General features: G+C 37.2%; 1 protein-coding gene and 1 pseudogene across 4 annotated transcripts in view; one reads left to right on the plus strand and one right to left on the minus strand.

Annotated features, from left to right (window-relative positions):
• Rnf38 (ring finger protein 38) overlaps window positions 1-14,973 on the plus strand; it is a 142,397-nt gene that overhangs the window by 59,619 nt on the left and 67,805 nt on the right. The gene's annotated exons all lie outside the window — the stretch shown is intronic.
• On the minus strand, window positions 6,420-8,938 carry LOC101698652 (E3 SUMO-protein ligase PIAS2-like; annotated as a pseudogene).

Genomic DNA, 14,973 nt, shown 5'->3' on the forward strand with positions numbered 1-14,973 from the left:
TGGAAAATTCTTTCTAAACTGCTTGTATGTGAACGGTGATTCAGAGTAGAAATCTTTTCTGGACAAAATTTCATTGTTCTAGGCTTGGCCATTTGCCTTCAGAAGAAGGCACCAATCCAGTTAGTGTACATGTAGCCCTGCAGACTGCCTCAGGGAAGGTGGGAAATTTACCACTGGTTATTTTTCCACAACCATATACTTTGTTTTACCTTGATCTTTTATTTTATTTTATTTTTTTTGGTACCAGGGATCGAACTTGGGTCCCCACGCTTGCAAGGCAGGCGGTGGAACCACTGAGCTAAATCCCCAGCCCCTACCTTGATCTTTTTTTTTTTTTTTTTTGGTACCAGGGATCGAACTCAGGACCTTGTGCTTATGAGGCAGGCACAGTGCTACTGAGCTAAATCCTTGATCTACCTTGATCTTTTAAATATTTAGCTTTTTAAAAAAGTGATAAAAAGAAATTAAGTGCTCACTTCAATTTCTGTCCCAAGAAATAATAACAATTGGAATTTCAGAGTTAAAAAAGGTTTTTAAAGTTAGATTTTGCTGCAAATTCTTCATCATTACAATGTTTTGTGAATGCATATGTATATATACAAAACACATGTACTTAGAAAACATAAAATATGCAGACACTTCACTTTAAATTTTCTAAAACGGATAACTTAGGTCTTGCAGATGTAAGATCATGCTGAAGTTGAAGGAAATATGTATCAGTCAAACACCTTCTTTTCTTGTGAAGTAATCTTGAGGAAAGGGTATATGCTTTGGAGTCAGATAGTCAAGTTCTCATTCCAGCTCTACCACCTACTAAACTATGATTTTAGGCAAGTTCTCCTAAGCCTCCTTTCCTTTTCCTTTTTCCCTTTTCCCTTTTCCCTTTCCTTTTTTTGAGACAGCATTTCACAATGTAGCCCACGCTGGCCTGGAACTTGTGATGCTCCTCCTTCCTCAGCTTCTCCTCAGACTCTGGAGTGCTGGGATTACAGGTTTACACCACCCAACTATTTGCTTCATCTGTTATATAGGAATAATAGCCACATTCTATCATGTTTGTAAATGATTAGCAATAAAACTACAGTCATGTTACTGAATTCTTTTTTATGTTCTATTCACTTCCAAGTCTTCTGCATTAAATCCTCCATCAGTCTACTAAGAACGGACTGAGAGGGAGAAATAAAGACCGTAAGGCCATAAGCCACAAATCTGTTACCCTGTTCTGGCCCAACAGCTCCTACTACCTGCACACCTTAAGCATACTCAAAATGTAAGGGAATTATCAGGACCAGTAAAGACTTCTGGCTTCTCCCAAACAGCTGCAAATCTTCCATCAAGGTCACATTGATCACACAGACCTTGTTTCCTACTATGTTAGACAAGTAACAGCTTTTAAAAATAAATGTGATGACCTGAAAGGCAGAAACCCAAGCATGGTAAAAACTCACTCAAGATATGTAAAATCAAAGATACGTGGATAGTTAAGATGGGCTATGTAACTCTAAGAATTTTGTTAACTAAGCCTTCAGATAGTTTATTTAAAAATAAACTCCCTAATTTTGGGAGAGTGGTATTGGGGATTGAACACAGGGAGCACTAATTAACATATCCCTAGCCCCTTTAATTTTTAATTTAGAGACAAGGTCTTGTTAAGTTGACCAGGCTGGGCTTGAACAAACTCACAGACTTCCTGCCTCAGCCTCTCAGATACATGGGATTATAAGAATATGCCACCACACCTGGCTCAGAGCCTGCTTTAATGTTGTAAGGTAGTCATGACAAATAGGTTGCTATGTGAGAACACTTATTTGTTGTCTTTGGATTAGATGGCATCTAAAGTTCATTCTAGGTCTACCACGGTATGATTCTAAATTGAGGGATAATAGACTTCTTTCTTCTTCTTTCTTCTTCATTCTTCTTCTTTTGGAGGCAGGGTCTCGCTATGTAGTCCAGACTGGCATTGAACTCACGGCAATTCTCCTGCCTCAGCCTCTGGAGTGCAGGGATTACATGCATGTGCCACAACACCTGGCAATAGACTTCTTTTTTTTTTGGTATCAGGAATCGAACTCGGGACCTTGCGCTTGCACTTGTGTAGCAGGCGGCGAAACCACTGAGCTAAATCCCCGGCCCATAGACTTCTGTTGGTAATTAAACTGTGAGGCCTCTAACAACAACCCAAAAGTACTAGTAAAGGAACAATGTAAACACAGGAAATTGTTTTATAGGCAGCTTCTTATGGACATGTATATTGAAGTCCTTTGATTATACCTTGGTAGGGAAAGGTTAAGATAGAAAGTATATTTTAAAAAAATTGAGCAGTGTTTGTCCATTTAGAAAGTGGCAGGAGTAGGGCAAATCCATAGACTTTTTTTTTTTTTTTTTTGGCTTTTTGAGATAGGGTTTTGCTAGGTAGTTCAGGCAGCCATCAAACTCGTGGCAGTCCTCCTTCCTTAGCCTCCCAAGTGCTGGGACTACAGGTGTGTGCCACTAGCCCTGGCCTATTCACATTTTTAAATAAATAGTTTAAGTATAAAAATTAAAATTCACTATAGGTTGAGTATTTCTTATCTGAAATGATTAGGACCAAGAGTATTTCAGATTTCATATTTTTTTATAGTTTGGAACATTTGCATATATCTATTCATTGAGCATCCCTAATCTGAAGTTGGAAATGCTCTGAACTTTTGAACACACTTTCAAAAAGTTAAAATTTTAGCATTTAAGATTTCAGATTTTTGGATTGGGGATGTTCAACCTGTAGAATGCAACTAAATTGTATAATTTTAAACCAATAGAAAATGAAGAACAGAAAACTTATAATGAAAAATTCTTTAGAAGCCTTTAGAAAGCCTTTAGAAAACAAGTATATAGCCAAAAAACTTTTTTTTTAAAGGGAGAGTGGAGGGAAGGGGGGAAAAAAAGAATTGAGATGTATTATGTACATGCACCAATTCCCCACAATGAAGTAATCATTACTGCAAACATGTACTACAAAAATAAAAAATTGTAAAAATGGAAATAAATATAGCTGAATGATGAGTTAATATAAAATATGTGAATGTGTCAGAGTTTTTTTATTAAATGATAGACTAGATTAAAAGTCAAAATTTCAACTATATTTATGCTTTATATAAAATATACGTAAAATGAAATGACTCAGAAAAGTGAACATAAAGATAACATCAAGCATGCACAGCAGAAAGAAAGCAGAAGTGACATTTTAACAGAATTCAAAGGATAAGTTATTAATCTGGACAAAAGAATCAAAAGGCATAATGCACAGTGAATAATCATAAACCAACATAATCTTTGATATAATGATGAATATTTTTTGATTTTTGTACATAATTACTGGCCCTTAACTCAGTGCCCAAGGCAAGTCATAGAAACTAATTTTTTCCTCCTGCCTCAGAGTTGGTCATAAAGAAATTCTTTGACCTATCCTTCTGATAGTAGATGATAAGATCCCATTTTAGAAGGAGTCCTGCCCCATTCCCAGGAGGAAGGAATGCTAAAGAATCTGAACAGACAGGCCTTGCTGGGTTTCTCCACCCTGTCTGTTAATATTAGATCATACCTTTTTTGTCCAATCACATTAAGATATAGTTGTCTATTTTTCAGTCTGCCTTTCCAATGAAGTTACCTTTAAAACTCAAAAGGATAGGGTACAGAGAGCTTCCAAATAGCTGAACACATGGAGATTCTTACAAAATGGTGCATCCAGAGAGGGCATGGCAGTGCTGTGCCCCTTCCCTTCACCCTAGGCATCTTTTCACCTGTATCCTTTGAAGTGTTTTTTATAATAATCAGGTAGCCATAACCTTGAGTGTTTCCCTGAATTTTGTAATTTCCTTGAGCAAATTAAGGAGTGGGCTACGAGAATGTCATTTTATAGCTGGTTGCTCAGAAGCACAGGTTGCAATCTGGGGTTTGTGAATGGGGCATCTAAAATGGAAGTAGGAACAGTCTTGAGGTCTGAGCCCTCAAACTGTGGGATTTGAAGTTACCTCAGGTGTCAGAATTGAATTAAATTGAGGACAACTGAGCCTAATGTCTGCTACTGCAGCATTGTTTACTTGCTGGTGGGAAGAAAGCCCAACTTTTGAGAAATCTGTGTTGACTGTTGTGCTCACCAGTCCAATTATTTAAATACAGGATGACCAAAAATTATATATTTTACATATTTACGTATTTTACATATTTAATTTTTATAAGATAATATAACAGGAAATATAGAAATAACAATTTTATCAAATTTAGGGCCGGGGATTTAGCTCAGTGGTTTTGCCACCTGCTGTGCAAGCGCAAGGACCAGAGTTCGATCCCCGGTACCAAAAAAAAAAAAAGATACAATTTTATTAAATTTATTCAATACAAGAATCAACTGGTTGAAATACCTGCTGGAGTGATCCTCGAGTACGTAAACAAATGTGCGGCCGAATGATACTCAGGCGTATCTGTTAGTGGTTAAAACAGTGGAAAAACTTTTTTCTTCTCAGTGCCCCAAATATTTAAGCCAGAAATCATTAGAACTATAAGAAATTGACAGAGTCACAACTCTGCAGGTATAGAGACGTTGTGGAAGAAGAAATACCTTTCAAAAGGTTGGTGTTTCAATACTAGTTATATTAGTCTTCTATTGCTACATAACAAATTACCACAAATATGGCCATTTTCAACACAGTTTCCATGGGTCAGGAGTCTAGTTCTGAACTAGGTCCTGTGCTCAGGGTTTTACAAAGCTATAATCAAGGTATTAGCTGGGCTGTATCCTCATCTAGAGTTTTGACTAGAGAAGAATCAGCTTCCTCCCAAGTTCATTCAGGTTGTTGGGAAAATTCATTTCCTTAGACCCTAGCTTCTTACTGGCCTCCAGCCTATCACAGGTCTTAGATACTGTTCATACTTCCTTCACATGATCTTTTCCATGGGCAGTTCACAGAATGGCTATTTGCTCCTTGTAGACCAGTAGGAGAATCTCTCCTGTCAGCTGATATGGAATAATTACAGGAATAGCAACTCAGTATCACCTTTGTCAAATCCTTCTGGTTGGAAGTAAGTCAGAAGTTTCTCACCTGCACTCAGGAGGAGGGGATTACACAGTGGTCACCTGAGGGTGTGTCCATCATGGTAGGGAAAAAATAAGAATAAAGAGATTTGAATAACATAATTAGCAAGTTGATTTAGTGATACTTATAATGTCAGAAAACATGCCTTAAATTTTTAATAACAGCTTTATTGAAATGTAATTTGTATATAATAAAATTTATCCCTTTAAAGTACATGTGTCAATGGTTGTTTTTAGTATTTTCAAAGAATTGTACACCTATTTCCACCATCTAATTTTAGAACATTTTTACCACTCCCCCCATGTGCAGTGGCAGTTATTTCCCATTATTCCTTTCCTCAGCTCCTGGCAACCACTGGTCTTTCTGTCTGTGGATTTCCCTGGTGTGCATATTTTATATAAATGGAGTCATACAATATCTGTTATATCTGGCCTCTCTTACTTAGCATGAACATTTCAAGTTCACATTGTACAAATCAGTACTTCATTCCCTGTATGGGTAAGTAATGTTCAATTGTATGGATATAACATTTTGTTTATTTGCACCAGTTGATGAACATTTGGGTTGTTTCCATTTTGTGGTTATTATGAATAATATTGCTATGAACATTTGTGTGTGTGTTTTTATTTACTTGTCATAGAATAGATTTTTGTTTAGCATTTTGAAGAACCAACAAACCATTTTTCTAAATGGCTGCACCATTTTATATCCCCACCAGTAATGTATGAATGTTCCTATTTCTCCATATCTTACCAACATGTTTAAATTTGCTTTTTAGAGTATAGCCATTCTAGTGTGCAGTGCCATCTCATTGTGGTTTTATTGCATTTCTGTAGTGACTAGAGATGCCACGTCGGTTTTCTATTTGTTTTGTTTTTAATTACTAGATAGTGTCTTGCCAGTCTGCCCAGGCTAGCCTCAAACTTGTCAGTCTTCTGCCTCAGCCTCCCACTTAGCTGGGATTATAGGCATACACCATCACACGTGGCTTTTTTTTTTTTTTTTTGAATGGGGATTGAATCCAGAGCTTTTGCCCTGAGTTACATCCCCAGCCCTTTTAAAATTTTTTGAGACAGAGTCTCACTAGATTACCCAGGCTGGGCTTAAACTTTATTCCTCCTGCCTCAGCTTCCCAGAGTACTGGGATTACATGAGGTAGCCACTTCTTTTTTTTTTTTCTGGTATTGGAATCAAACTCAGGATCTTTCGCTTGCCAGGCCGGAGCAGTGCCGCTGAGCTACATCCCTGGCCCTAGGTAGCCATTCTTAATGTAAGATTGTTTTTCTTCAATAATTGTCTCCATTCTTTTTTTTTTTTTTTTTACAAATTATATGTTTTATTTTGTATTCACTGTTGCACAGTATAAGATGTTCCAAGCTTCATTTCATTATTAATAGCATTTCTTCTTTGCTCTCCTGGCAAATCTGATGATATGCTTGATATTGGGGTGTGGCAGAATGGCACTGAGTAGTCCTTTGGTTGGGCTGCTTTGTGTTTCTGACATAAAGATGCACTTGCAGGAGGGTCTTCCTCTTCATCAGAAGCGCTTTCTGTTGTTAGGTCGATAACATCCACTTTCTTCTTGCTTACCTCACCAGCTACAGTAACTGAACAAGGCTTACTGAGGACACCTGACCTATTTTTTTTTTTACGGAAACAAGTCTTTATTAAGTAACTTTTTATATCAGAAAAATAAAACTCATAATTCTCTTTACAGCAAATATATAATATCAGTGCTTTGGCCATCTTAAGTTAAAGGCCCTTTATCATAAAATATATGGTTTTAAACTTTACTCAGATTGAATCCTTATGACTTCCTACATATACATAACAAAAGAGTGTAGTAAAATTAGCAAATACTAAACTATATTGATAATTTATCATTCTTAGTTTGTGGTTTTTAGAAACAGTACACACACCTAATATATGTCAATTCCTTGGCTTATTAGCTGCAGTGTACAGTGCAACAAAATACAAAATATATGTTTGGTGAACATTCGTTCATATCTACAAGATGGCAGCTAGAGATAAGGTTTCAATACTGACATTTAACTATCCTTCAAGCAATTAGAATTACATCATAATATGCCATCAAGGCAACTTTTTTATACTGAAAAAATAAAAAACCATTATTTGTAAACTTTTATATGAAATGTAACTCTTCAAGTGGAAATAAAAAATAAAATTTGTCTATTTACTATTGAATACACATAGGATTTCAATTTTCATTATACTGAGAAAAAAAGCTCTTTTGTGTTGGGAAAATAATGTTTCAAAAAATAATTAGTAGAAAAACTCAGCAGTATAATGTTTTGTCCTTTCGATGCCAGCACAAATTTGGGAACATACTGAGGATGAAGTTACAGACATCTACAGGTGAAATGTACAAGTATATTTTAAAGAAATCTTTCCTTGTGATTGGAAACAGTTTTGAAATGAAGTAAGCTGATTGGAGGTCACAGCTGCTTTCATGAACTATGCCAAGGGAATTATCTCCCTCCCCTCCCCTACATAACTAAAAATAAAAATATATTTATAATCTGACCTTTCTATTTTTGTACATGGTTGGCTGGATACTTTCATAGCTTCTTTCTTAGGTCTCACTGGACACCAAGAACCATCTTCTTGGAATTTGATCTCATCCACATCAGAACAGTCATTGAGAATTTCCATAAAAAGCCCATCTAATATTAGACTTTTGTAGGCAAATTTTTGTTACACTCAGGACAAATCCAGGTGGGCTTCTTCTCATTCATTTGTAGATAAAGGGCAGCATCGAAACACTGCAGATATGTACCTGTCACTGCACGGCATTGGATTGTTAGCCTCATTTTCCCTAGAGGGCACGTTAAGGACACCCGAAGACTAGTTGTAGCAATTTCACTATCAGGATCTGCTGTAAGTTTTTCTTTAATTAGTGTTCTGGAATGATTTTTAATCTCTGTAATAACATGGCTGATGTCAGTTGTACAAGACATACAGACATAGAATAATTCTTTCCAATTTCAGATGCCCAAGAAATAGAAATCTGGTTTGGCAGAGCTGAAGACAACCTCACTAAAGATGTAATATTCAAGGGATGTCCAGAGCGCTTCTGCTCAATCCCATTTTTTGGTGGTGGTGCATAGCCAGGCAAAGGAAATAAGCTTCCCATTTATTTTTATACAGAGACTATTGGGATAGTTATCTTCTTGAGGACAACTTGTCTCTGCCAGGCAAAGTCTTAGCTGAACTTGAACTATATAATATCTCCGACCACCTGGCAAAAAGTCCCTTGATATGCATATCTCTCTAACTTACTGAGGTGTCTAAAGCAAAAATAAAAAACTTCTCTTGAAATTGTTGAATACTGCTTTGAACTAAACTTGTGGGCTTGATGAGAACATCAAGGACATCATAAAAGGCCAGGTTTTTAAACTGCACATCAGGATGGACAGGAGGAATTGGAGGAGATGGTTGCTGCATCTCAAAAGTGGGCTTAGTATCTTGAAGTAGCACAGAACCAACAGGAGAGGACAGTGAGTGAGATGTAACTCAAGTGGAAGGCAATGAGTGGATTCCAGCCACAGCCAAGTCAGGTTCTACAGGTGATGAGCTACTATCCAAACTGAAAACTGATGATTTGATTGCAGATAAATCAGAAAGCCCTTCAGGAGTCCGTGGATATCGGCGTCTATACAATTCTTGGATTTTAATCTGAACCACAGGGCTGCAGCCACTCCAATAAATGCAGGGCCCTCATCAGGAGGTCATGTTTGCGTCCACTTTTATTCCATCCAGCAAAGCCTAGTAACACTTGTAGTTCAGAAACTCTAAAACTAGAAACCATATTGCTCAACTCTTCGAAATCCGCCATTTTATCCCCCCACCCCACCCACCCCCTGCAGGCGCCACTGCCACCACCACGGCCATTGTCTCTATTCTTTACGTGCTTGAAATCTAAATTGTTTTAGTTTTCCAATGGTGTGTAATGAATTAACATAAATCTCAGTGGGCTAAAGCTACAATACTGTCAGTATCTTTCATGATTCCAAGGTTTCCTGTATTCAGCTAGGTGGTTCTTGCTCAGAATCTGTCTTACAGTTTCAGTCAAATGGTGGCTGAGACTTGAATCATCTTCAAGGCCTCCTCACTCCTGTATCTGATGGTTGTTGACTTTCCTGGGGCTCTCACCCTAAACACCTACGTATACCCTAGGCTTCCTCACAGCTTGATTCCAAGAGTGAATGTCCCAGGAGGACACAGGCTGACTTCAGAAGTCACAAAACACCACTTCTACCATAGTCACAGGACTGGCAAAATTCAGAGGAGGGCACATCAATCAGATCACTGGCAAGGAATGTCAACGTCATAACGAGAATGTAGGATGTGAAAACTTGTTATGGCCCTCTTGGAAAGTACAGGCTGTACACTAATACAGTATATATGAAACCTTGGGTAAAATGGATAAATAATGCTCTATCATAAGGATACATGGTATTTATTTAACTGATCTTTAATTGTGGAGTTAGTAATTTTAAAGAAACTATTATGCATTTCTTCATTCATCAAATGTTTACTGTGTTAGGCCTGTTGAGTCAGTAGGGAACAGTGGAAAAAAATTGACAAAGAAGATCCTTATTCTTGGGGTGCTTATTTTTTGTGGAAGGAGCACATATGTAAACCAGTAAAAAATCAGGTGTTCATAAACGCAAATAATTGGGCAGTTGGCTACTCTAGAGTAAGTGTTGAGGGAAGGCCCTTAAGAATGTAACATTTTGGGCAAGATCTGAACAAGGAACAAGTCGTGAAAATTGGCTATAGAGCAAATATTCCAGGAAGAGGTTACAGATAGTTTTGAAAAGCTCTAGAGCTAAAAGGATTAGGGAAACAAAAGACTGATGTGTACAGCAAAGTGGATATGGGTGAGAGTGGTATGAGAGGGGTTGGAAATTTTTAGTAGGCATGAGCCAGGTATTTGTAATTCAAGAAAGAAGTTTAAATTTTATTTTACCTGTTACGAGGAGCCATTGGAGAGTTTTAAGCAAAGGACTAGCATATCTGATTTATGTTTTTGAAAGATCTCTCTTGCTGTTCTGATTAGTTTTTTTAAGTTGTGAGAAGACACACATAAAAGTTACCTTCTTAAGGATTTTAAAGTGTACAGTTCCATACTGTTAAGTATAATCTTGTTGTACAATCTCCAGCTCTTTTCATTTGGCACATATAAAACTCATTAAAGAAGGCTGGGGATGTAGCTCAGCGGCGCAGCACCTGCCTGGCAAGTGCAGGGTCCTCAGTTAAGTTCTTGGTACAAACAAAACAAAACAAAACAAAAAAACAAAAAAAACCAACCCTCGTTAAAGAACTGTTTCTTCTCCCCTCCTATTCCTTGGCAATCAACATTCTTCTATCGCTATGAATTTGATTACTCCAGGTACCTTATACAAGTAGAAGCACACACTTTATTTATCTTTGTGTACCTGGTTAGTTTCTCTTAGCATGATGTTCTCAAGGTTCATCCATATTGTAACATACACCAAAATTTCCTTGCCCTTTTAAAGCCTGAATAGTCCATTGTTTGGTACACCACATTTTATCATTCATTCATAGATGGACACAGGTTGTGTCTACCTTTTGACAGTTGTGAATAATGAATGCAACTGTGAGCATGAGTATATAAATATCTCTTTAAGACCTTGCATTTACTCAAAAGTAGAATTGTTGGATCAGATGGTAATTTATTTTCAATTTTTTGAGGAATTTTGCTACTGTTTTTTATAGTGACTGCACTATTTTTACATTTCTACCAACAGTGTGTAAGAATTTTAGTTTCTCTGGATCCTCACCAATATTTGGCATTTCTATTTGATAATAGGCTTTTTTTTTTGTACCAGGGATCGAACTCAGGACCTTGAACTTGTGAGGCAGGTGCAGTACCACTGAGCTAAATCCCGGACCCTGATAGTAGGCTTTTATCAGGTGTGAGACAGTATCTCATTGTGGTTTTGATTTGCATTTCCCTAATTAATGTTTTTTGACCATTTGTTATGTGCATCTTCTTTGTAGAAATGTCTAGTGAAGACTTACTATTTTAAAAATCAGGTTTGTTTTTGGGGGGTGGGAACTGGGGATTAAACCCAGGGTCTTTGCACTGAGTTACATCCTCAGTCCTACCTTCCTACTTACCTATCTTCTGTCTATTTTGAAACAGCGTCTTACTGTGTCACTAAATTGCCTGGGGTGGACACAAACTTACAATCCTCTTACCTCAGCTTCCCAGCATAATGGGATTACAGGCCTGTACCACCATGCCTGGCTCAGGTTGGGGTGTGTGTGTGTGTGTGTTTCATTTTGTTTGCTTTTTGCTGTTCAGTGGTAGGAGTTTTTAATTATTCTGGATAATAACCCTTTATTAGACATGATTTTTTGAGATAAGGTCTTTGTAGTTCAGGCTGGCCCTGAACTCACTGTGTAGGCTAGCCTTGAACTCAGCAGCAGTCCTCCTGCCTCTCTGCCTCTGAGTACTGAGATTACAGGTGTGTTGTGTTCCACCACACCCAGCGATTTCACATATTTTTGCTTATTTTGTAGATCGCCTTTTCATTTTGTTGATTATGTACTTTGATGCACAGAAGTGTTTAATTTTGATGTACTACTGTTTATCAAAATTTTCTTTGTTGTGTATGCTTTTGGTATCACATTCAAGAAATCATTGGTAAATCCAATAAAGCTTTTCTTTTTTCTTGTCCCTTCCTTTCTTTCTCCCTCCCTCCTCTCTTGTTCCTTTTCCCATTTGAACACTTTCTTCCCATTTCCCAACATCCATTATACATCTCAGTCTTTATTTCCACATTCAGTTTCTCACACTAGAGAAACAATGCGGTATTTAAACATGTGAGTCTGATTTATTTCACTTAAGAGTATGGTCTCAAGATGCATCCATTTAGCTATAAATGTCTGAAGCTCATCCTTCCTTATGGCAGAGTATTACTCCATTGTATAAAAAAAACCCACATCTTTATCCACTCATCAGTTGATGGGCATTTGGGCTGTTTCCAAGATTTAGCTATTACAAACTGCTGCTGTAAACATAGGTGTACATATATTGCTATGGTATGATGCTTTTAATTCCTTCGGGAAGATACCAAGAAGAGGTATAGCTGGGTCAAATGGAACCTCTAGTTTTAGTTTTTTGAGAAATCTACACACTGATTTCCACAGTGGTTGCACCAGTCTACACTCCCACCAGCAGTAGAGAAGCGTTCCTTTTTCCCCACAGCCCCTCTAGCATTTGTTATTGGTTGATTATTTTTCTTTTTTGATACCAGAGATCGAACTCGGGACCTTGCGCTTGCAAAGCAGGTGGCGGAACCACTGAGCTAAATCCACAGCCCAAAGATTCCACCTCTTTTTTTGGTACCAGGGATTGAACTTGGGACCTTCCTATTGCACGGCAGGAGGTGGAACCACTGCGCTAAATCCCTGGCCCATTGGTTGATTTCTGATAGCAGCCATTCTTTCTGGACTGAGATGGAATCTCAGCATTGTTTTAATTTGCATCTCTCCAGTAATCAGTGATGTTGACCATTTTTTCATATGTTTATTTGCCATTTCTAATTCTTTATCTGAGAAGTGTCTTTCCATTTCAGATGCCCATTTTTGTATTGGGTCTTTAAGTTTGGGGGGGGTCTGATTTTTTTGAGTTCTTTATATATTCTAGATAATAGTCCTTTATCCAAATAGCTGGTAAAAATTTTTTTCCCACTCTATGGGTTGTCTCTTCACTCTGTTGGTGGTTTCTCTCACTGTGCAAAAGCTTTTTAATAAGATGAGTACCTAATTGTTTTTTCTGTGTAGTAGTAGTTTCCGTCCAGTCTGGGTTTTATTCATGAAGCCTTTGCCTACTCTTAGGTCCTCAAGTGTTCTACCTATCCTCTCTTCCAGCAGACTGTTTCTATTTTAATATTTAGATCTTTGATCCATTTCGATTTTAGGTTATTGTGTGGTGGAAGATATGGGTCTAGTTTCAATGTTCAGAATGTGGAAAGCCAGTTTTTCCAGCACCATTTATTAAAGAGGCTATCTTTCTTCCAATGAAGGTGTGTGTCTCCTGTGTCAAAGATAAGGTGGTTGAGTATGTCTGGAGTTGTTTCTGCATCCTGTAGCCTGTTCCATTGATCATCAGTTCTGTTCTTTTGCTAGTACTATGCTGTTTTTACCACCATAGTTTTGTAGTATAATTTAAAGTCAGGGATTGTGATACCCCTGCTTTGCCTTTGTTGTCCAGAATTGCTTTTGCTATTCTAGGTTTCTTCTGGTTCCAAATTAATTTTAGGATTGTTTTTTTCTGATTCTGTGAGGTACTCTGTTGAGATTTTGATTGGGATTGCATTGAATCTGTATAACAATTTTGGAAATATGGCCATTTTCACTGTATTGGTTCTTCCTATCCAAGAACAAGGGATATCTTTCCATTTTCTGATATCCTCTTCCATCACCTTTTTCAGAATACTGCAGTTTTCAATGTAGAGGTCTTTTACTCTCTTCATTAGATTGATTACTAGGTATTTCTTTTTTTTTGGATGCTATTATGAAAGGGATTGTTTCTCTAATTTCTGTCTCTGTACATCTGTTATTTGTGTACAGGAAGGCTATTTTTTGAGTGTTGACCTTGTATCCAGGTACACCACTGAATTTGGTTATCAAATCCAGAAGTCTTTTGGTGGAGTTTTTGGGATCTTCTAAATAGAGTATCATGTCATCTGCAAATAATTATAATTTAACTTCTTCCTTTCCTATCCTTATCCCTTTTATTTCTTTCTCTTGTCTAATTGCTCTGGCTGATGTTTCCAAAATTATATTGAACAAGAGTAGTGACAGTGGACATCCTTATCTTGTTCCTGATTTTAGAGTGAAAGCTTTCAGTTTTTGTCCATTTAGCATGATGTTGGCTGTTGGTTTCTCGTAGATGGCTTTTATCAGATTGAGATAAAGACTATCTATACCAATTTTCTGTATGTAGGGTTTTATCATGAATGGGTGTTGGACCTTGTCAAATGTGTTTTCTGCATCTGTTGAGAGGATCATATGGTTTTTGTCCTTGACACTGTTAATATAGTGTATTACATTTGCCTATGTTGAACCATCCCTGCATCCCTAGGATGAATCCAACTTAGTCATGGTGTATAAGCTTCTTGATGATTTGCTGTATTCTGTTTGCCAGTATCTTATTGAGGATTATTGCATCTGTGTTCATTAGTGAGATTGGCTTGTAATTCTCCTTTTTTGGTTGAATCCTTCTCTGGTTTTCAAATCATGGTAATGCTTGCTTCCAGGAATGAATTTGGGAGTATTGGTTCTCTTTCAGTTTCATTAAAGAGTTTAAGGAGTAGCGGCATTCGGTCTTCTCTAAATTTCGTGTAGAATTCAGCAGTGAATCCATCAAGGCCAGGGCTTTTCTTTGCTGGTAGTTTTTAAATTGCATATTCAATTTCATTGACTGATACTGGTTTATTTAGAATTTCTATATCTTCTTGGTTCAGTTTTGGTAATTCATATGTATCTAGGAATCTGTCCATTTTGTCTGTGTTTTCCATCCTATTAGAATACAGGTTCTTGAAGTAGGTATTGATGATCTTCTGGATTTCTGCAGGATCTGTTGTGATTTCACCCTTTTTATTCCTAATTGCATGGATTTGAGTCTTTTCTTTCCCTTTTTTGATAAGGTTGGCTAAGTCAATTTTATTTACTCTTTCAAAGAACCAAGTCTTTGATTCATTTATTTTTTTTGTATTGTTTTCTTAGTCTCCATTGCATTAATTTCTGCTCTGCTCTTTATAATTTCTTCCCTTGTATGAGTTTTAGCCTTGACCTGCTTTTCTTTTTCTAGAAGTTTGAGGTTCAATGTTAGGTTGTTTAT

This window comes from Heterocephalus glaber, unplaced genomic scaffold, assembly GCF_053883595.1.
Source record: "Heterocephalus glaber isolate CG9 unplaced genomic scaffold, H.glaber_assembly_v1.0 deba00001481, whole genome shotgun sequence".
Classification (NCBI taxonomy): Eukaryota; Metazoa; Chordata; class Mammalia; order Rodentia; family Bathyergidae; genus Heterocephalus; species Heterocephalus glaber.